Source organism: Nanorana parkeri, unplaced genomic scaffold (genome assembly GCF_000935625.1).
Source record: "Nanorana parkeri isolate BGI_ZX_2015 unplaced genomic scaffold, ASM93562v1 scaffold44, whole genome shotgun sequence".
NCBI lineage: Eukaryota > Metazoa > Chordata > Amphibia > Anura > Dicroglossidae > Nanorana > Nanorana parkeri.
Genome location: NW_017306312.1, coordinates 292,470 through 300,316, shown reverse-complemented (window position 1 = coordinate 300,316; position 7,847 = coordinate 292,470).

Here is a 7,847-nt window from a genome sequence, read left to right as displayed (position 1 = left end):
GCCCATATGCCTTGACCTCTAACTTCAAAGCTGAACTTTGGGGAAAATGTTCTTAACCCTTGCAGAAGGGGCTACCCCCACACTGCAAAGGTTAAGTGCTAATTTTCGCATAGGGCACATGTGTCAAACTCAAGGCCCAGGGGCCGAATCCGGCCCTCCAGTCCATTTCCTAGACTTCTACTTTCTAGGTATTAAGTTATTACTTAAACCAGTGATAATCGAATGCAGAGGCAATTATGATAAAGATTAGAAACATTTATATACTTTTACAGATACCTTTTGAGTGCAACCATAATGTTGATGCGGCCCTCGATTAAATTGAGTTTGACACCCCTGACCCTAGGGTAAAAAATAAAAGTTATATTCACCCGATCCACCAAGCCGGCTTGCTCTTAGACCAGCCCCTGAAGCCTCACTCCCCCTCCACTGCATCGGTCTAAGGTCCCTGTGTCATCATGTTCTATATACAGTGTATGGAACATACCATCGCTGCAGTGGAGGAGTCAGGCTGGAGGGAGCACTGTCACAGCTGACCAGCTCAGAGGATCGGGTGAGCATTTGTTTGTTATTTTTGACTCTAGGCAAAAATTAGCACTTGCTGGCTACCCCCGCACAAGGGTTAATAACATTTTCACCCAGAGTATTTCTTAAATGTAGGCATGTGACCCTAACACTTAGCATGGCCTCCTGAGCCCTAAAGCTTAACCAGACCCGTAAAATAATGCCTTACAGGAATTTAATTTAAGTATCATTAAACCCTAAAAACAAAACACAAATGTAATATATTGCAGTTTACCAGTCCTTAGATATGGCTGCATTAGTTTTCTTATTTTCAGGCTAAGTACACTTTCCTGAAGTACAGGAAAGTGCCTGTTGATCTTGCCAGAAATGTTGTGTTCTTGCAATGTCCTATGCACTGAATTGAAATATAAAACACTCTTATCAGTCTCCCCTGATATCTTCTATGAATTACAGGACACCTCCCCTCTATTGCCGCCAGATCGCTTCGAGGGGACGGGGAAGAGGGCCCCCCCCCCCCCCGCCTGAAACCCCTACCTTGCTTTCCAGGCTCCGCTGCCCCTCGTGCAGGCCCGGGTAGAGTGACCAGGGATTATCTGTTCACCAATCTCCTCCCCGCTATATGGGGCCGGAAGCGACGCTGATTGCATCACTTCCGGTACCCCAGCTATCATTCCCCACCTAGAAAAGCCAGGGATCCTGTTACTGGTTCACCAGTTTTCCTTCCTTGGACCACTTTTGGTAGATCCTGACCACTGCAGACCGGGAACATTCTACCACAGCTGCAGTTTTGGAGTTGCTCTGACCCGGTTGTCTAGCAACAACAATTTGGCTATTGTCAAAGTCGCACAAATCCTTACACTTGCCCATTGTTTATGCTTCCAACCCATTAACTTCAGGGACAAAATATTCACATGCTGCTTAATATATCCCTACCACTTCCAGGTGCCATTGTAATGAGCTAATCAATGTTATTCACTTCACCTCTCAGTGGTCATAATGTTATGGCTGATCAGCGTATACCAAAATGCAAATCTTACATGCAATCATTTTAGTACAGGTATTTGGCTTGCCCTTTCCACTTCAATGGACCTTGTTGCAAGCTTGCAAACTTTAGAGCAGAACAAACCTATAAAAGTAGAAGATGCATATTCACCTTTCTGGAGTATTTTAAGGTAGAGTGCTGTCACACTGAAGTAAATTTTGGGGAGCCGGATGTTTTTAAAATGATTGTTTTATTTCACAACACATGTATAGCAATCAACAATGGACAAACAAAATCCTTTCAAGTTGCTAGGGCAGTTGTTCTTCAGGAGATATAAAATATTCAGTAAATATGTCTCTGTGGTCCCGCTCCTGCTCTTATGTGATGCAGACAATTGTTCCCTCTCTATGCAATGTCTAAGCAAGTCTCTGAATAGATAGTCATCTCTCTGTCTTACATAATTGTGCAGAATACATAAGGCCTTTGCTATGTGTGCTGAATTAGAGAGCATTTCCTTGTGATACCATGTGTATCTGATTTCAATAAAGATGGATTGATGAGGTGGACTTTTGGTGTGCAGGTGAATTTACTGTTTTCATTTTTATATTCAGTGCCATCCGCTGGTCACTACAGCACCCATTGGAACTTTTTGGAACTATCAGTCAGAAGTGCGATGGGATATTCCTAACACTATAAGAGCTTTGCGTTAATGGTGTGCAGAATCCGCCACTTATTGACTAAGATTCTGAATAAGCACTTAATCATGCAGCAGGCATTTGTCAGGCTATAGTTAAAAATGTGACTCTCTGTATCCAGGACACACTTAGAATATGGGCATAAAAGAAGCTCAGACAATGCAAATGCCTTACGCCCCACAAAAACCATCAGCAGAGATGGCATGATTCCAGGAAGTGGACAATTGGGAGGCTCATCAAGGTTATTATTCAACCAAATGTGGAGTGCAAAAAAATTATGTGTCAAAACTGCTGCCATATGATCCAACATCAATGTACTGCAAGCAATAATTAGCATCTGCAGCAGCTAGTAAGACAATTGAGAAATACTTTGTGTAGTGGAAGAATTTGCTGCCTCTAACTAGTGAGAACATCATAATGTAAATTTTAGAACAAAGATAATTATACTCACTACCAACGTCAGCAGAGGCATGCACATAATGGCTTGGCAGGGGGTGCAAGAAGTGAATACTTGCATGCCAAGGAGTTTCTCTTTTCAAATCCCATCATTTGAATGTGGAGGTAAGAGTCTGCCTGGATTTTTGTGTAAAGAAACTACTTTCTTGTTTTATGAAGTTCAAAAATTGTATTACTTTGTTGAACTGAATGTAGTTGGAAGTCCCTAATCAAGGTTGACTTGATTATCTGAAAGATAATCAAGTTAACCTTAGCCCTAATACCCATTTTTACTAGGCCCTTTGCCCTTCCAGGATCAGGTCTCCTTAAATTTGTTTTCTTTTACAAACAACTACTGTAAGCTACGTAATCCTCATATTATGCTTCAACCCAAAGGCAGGCCACCATTAACCCAGCCACCCCCCAATCTAATGTACCTTACCAACATTGATCAACTTTCAGCCATGGACAATACCTACCCACTTAGCTTAAATGCCCCATTTTGTATGCTCCTGCAACTACATGTATTCTCCCACATCTGCTCATGATGCACCTCCTGTCAATAGTAGTGGCAGATATGCTAAAGGTCGAGGAGAAGGGTATACATCAACACAATACACCTACTATCAGATGTAAAATAGGATTTTGTGTAAGATGGAGTTTTCTTATATTATCATATTTTAGTCAGCCACTGTTTCACCCATTTTGGTTTTGTTAAGCTTTTCACACTGGGGAATGGCTATCCTAAAAAAGTGTTCTGATGCTCCAGATATAGGGAAGCTAACTAAAGTCTAAAACACTTGCAGCAATGGGAATTTACCAATTTTACCAATACATTTTGATGTTCAAAAGCACACTTGCCTTCTAACAGAGATGTGTGCATAATATGCAAATCTCTCTTCATGTTGCTATATTTTACTATAGGCAACCCAGAAATGGCCCTTCTGCTTCCTGTTGGCAATAATGGGGGGAACCCAATATCTTCTCCTCTTCACACATGCTCTCCTTTCAGAGCAACTGCAACATAGGATGGAGCCACACCAAATACCTACAAGGCAAAGCATGTTGATGCACCTTCCTAACGCTTCAAAAAATAATGCACACTATGTACACACATGGATTTAAATGGGCCCTAAATAACTTCATATGGTATTTTGAAAAGCCAGTATAAAGGAAAAGTGAAAGCATTTTTTTTATTTTTACCAGTAATTGTTTGCATAATAATTCTTCCTGGTCTATGCTGCTGGGGACATTGCAGGGGAGTGTCCTTTGCCTACATAAATTGTGCTAAAAGGTGTCTCTCTTTCTAATATCAGAAGTGGGAGGTATGCTTGTTAAATAAATGCAATTACATGCCCTCTAAAAACACTTAAGTGTGCATAAACCTCTTAGGTAAACAAATGTATAATTTCATTGTCATATCGTAAAATAAACTGTATTCTTTCCAAAATACTGTGCGAATGTTCTGTAATTGTCGGGAAATCTTAGAACGTTGTTGCATGACTTAGGGCTGTATATTTTTTGCAAGATACTGGAAAACAGAAATGCTGTGAAGCAAAGAAATTTTATGTAAAAACCAAAGAAAAACTAGCATACTATCATTATTTAGAACCATCAAGTTTATAGCTGAAGAATCAAAGATCCTAATAGCCGTGTAAATCATTATAGTGACTCTAGAGTACAGGGTAATAAATTAGAACATTTGCCTGTACTGCTCCCACATAATATTATTTGCAAGTTAACTCATTCAAGGATTTACAGTGTGCTCTAAATTGTTGTTTGAGGTTTTTTTCCAGTTTTTGCAATCATTATATCTGATGCTAAGATCTTGTTTTATAGTAATTTAATATAGCATAGAGTGTATGTTAAAAATAAAGTTTATATGTAAATTTATAAGTAAAGTAAAGTGAGTGTACACATCCACATATTAATTTTGCAGGCAATGAGTTAAATTATAATGTTAATTTCTGGTTTATTAATTAATTTCTAAAACACACTGTTGTGTAAAGCAGCACTTGCAGCACCTGCACAGAACATTTACTGCTTGCTGATGGCTCCTGATTGGTTGCTGCTGGCCGGTGTTGAGCAGTGTGACAACACAGAAAGAAATTCGCTTTTATTGTCCTCACTTCTTTAAACCAAAAATCCTGAAACTAATATAAGCAGTAGCAGAATTTGATGGCCCATGATCAGAATATAGAGACAGTATTTATTTTTCAGTGCTTAGGTTCCAGCCCCTCTCTAGCTACCAAATGGTGGAAAGGGCTTACTTTCATATATGGACAATACTTGTAAAAACATAAGTGTGATAATTCTATATTTCTTAAATGTATAACTGTCAGAAATGAAATGGGGAGCTACCATTACTCATTTGTTTTTGAAGGTCTGTCCGTCATCTTATAATATGCAAAGCTCAACTCAAAGCAAATAAAAAGATTTAGGGGGATATTCATAAAGGAGCTGAAGGATCCAGCAGTAGCTTCGGCTGATCCTTCGGCTCTCTTCGGCTGCTAGAGCCCTTCAGTTCAGTCGAACTGAAGCGCTGCTGTATGGGCTATTCACTACTCCGCCCAGTTGTTATTCATTGGTCTGGGACATGCTAAAAGACTCTAGCAGTTGCCGGCCAATAGGAAACAGTTGGGCGGAGCTAGCTGTCACTGCTAGCTCGACCCAATTGTTTTGTTTTTTCTTTTTAAAAAATCTTTATTTTTTCATTTTTCAATTTATTTACATTTTAAAATTATTTTTTCAACTTTTTTTTACTATTCTCATTGATTTGCTATTCTGCTTGGTATCATGGAGGTACCAAGCAGAATATCTGAGCCGAATGCCGCTATTCACTCACTGCTGTTCGTCCCCTATGAGAATAGGGGCAAATGGCAGCGAGTGTGCTGCTAGAGCTACGGCTCAGCCGCTCCAGATGTTGGATCGGCTGAGTCGAAGTCCTTCTGGGAGAGTGAGTACTTTTGTTCTCCATGGTCCCTGTGTGTGTTGTAAAGCAGCCACTGCTACAGAAGGGAATGGGGAACTAAAGTAGCCACCCTCCAGAAGGAAAGACAATGTTAGCATGAATTCAAAGATATTTGAGGATCTACAGCTGAGTGATACACAAATAAGAAACATTTTTGTTAATAGTTAAGGTACTTGACTATTTTTTAAGATTCAAATTCTGAGTTTAGTGTCACTTTATTATGCACAACATACTTGCATATTATGGCACACTTACAGTGTGTCCAGCTCCAGCAGTCAAAAGTCCAGCTTCTCCTGCCACTTCTGCAACCATTCGATGGCCACTGTTGATGTAAGAGGTTACATTGACATAGGCGACTGGCTTTGTTCTCAACATATTGAGAATGATTCAGAATGTACTGGACATTCTAAGAGAAAAATTGCCAAGAGTGTGGGAGAAGGTTTTTGACAAAGAATGAAGAATTTGCATGCCAGTTTTGTAAAAAACAAATTCCTAGCAGTTTATTTCTAAATGGGGTTTAGTTCCTCTTAAAGAAGCACTGTAACACTTTTATCAGGTAGTGTGAAGATCACAACATGCCACTGTTGTAAGAAGAAAGAAAATCACATTCACCAGGATGGCTACTTGGGGTTATACACAAATAATTTCTAAGATGTGCATATGAGTTTAACTTAAACCATATTTAGGTTATTTGCTAGATAAAACAACCAATTCAAATGCATTTGATAAGAATAACAGATCCATTGTTTTCCAGAAAAAAAAAGGCAGTCAAAGTGACATGCAGATAAATTCTAATTGGGTACACAACATAAGGTTAATATTCCTTGATATAGCTGCACTTTTTCCCCTTTTGTCCTCCACATCTCCTAATGAAAATTGCGAGACCTGACGGTAATGATAAGCAGTCATTCACACGTCCTTTGTGTCAAGGCTGAAGCATTAATGCCTTCCTTCATGTAACATTTTGCATAGCCTAAAGCATCTATTAAATTCCTTTGTAAAATTCATGAAACAAAAGTGGTGGGTTGAGTCTAGTGGGAGAGAAAGTAAGCTGCTTATTAGCAAAGAGTCAAAAATACAGAGCCAATTACAGATTTGAACAAGAAAGGCTAAGGGGTAGCACAGGGAGTAATTCCTTACTCAGCCCATTGGGCTCAAGTGAGAGGCATCTTGGATAAGAATATAGAAAATATTCTAAGCAGTAATTAAACTCAAATGTTTAGAGTTAGAAACAGCTCTATAACAGCACAAGAAATGTTCAAGTAAAACAGTTGTCTGGTCTCAGATAGATACTAAATTGGAGGGATTTACGAGAGTTCCCTTAAGGAATGGATGAGGGTAGTCAAGAGAAGCCAGGAGCTCAGGAGATATGTAAAAATCTGTTTGGTATTTCAAATACTATAAATTAGATGAAAAATGAGCTTTCCTACTGAAGAAGTGACATAAAACGGAATAAACCACAATAAGATTGCCCTTCTTCTGCTATAAACTTGACATTAAGCCTGTCATGTTCAGTAGCATTTTAACAGACTTTGTTCTTCACCCTTTGGAACTGAGAAGATTGGCAGGTGTCACAATTTGCTTAAAAAAAATCTGATTTAACTGCTTAAAACATGTATGCATTCAACTCTGTGTTAAACACATTATCAAATGCTCGGCATGTTTAGCCCTCCGGGTACCCATGTCAAAAAGCAAGAGCTTATTAATATAATTGGTTAATTTGTATGTGCTTTTCTGAATGCGATTGTGATGGAAATAATGCCATTTAAACAATTAACTAAAATTATGACATGTGCTTAAATAAATGACAAAAGCTAATCTAATTTCAACTCAACAAGTATATTATTCACAACAAAGTACATATATCCCAGTATTAGCAGCTAAGTTGTAGCTTCATGGGATATAAAGGGGTGAACTTTCTTCCATGTCTCAATCATACCAATGTCCCCTTTCCACTTCATTTAAAAGCTATGTGTTTAATTTACTTTGTGCATAAAATAAAGTAGCAATTCTCTTGCTTTCCCATCTATTTGTCCACTTTGCTATCTGATGTTTTAAAATTCACAGCAAGAACATTTTGGTTTTGTTCACAGAAGAAATGAAACTTCATTTTAATAAAAGCTGTGAACCCAAGAGCTCAATAGGATCATCAAAAATGTTTGCATTATGATGACGTCCCCATTCTGATATAAAACTCGGGACTTGTGACTTTATGTTACATGTTTGTTAATGCAATTTTAAA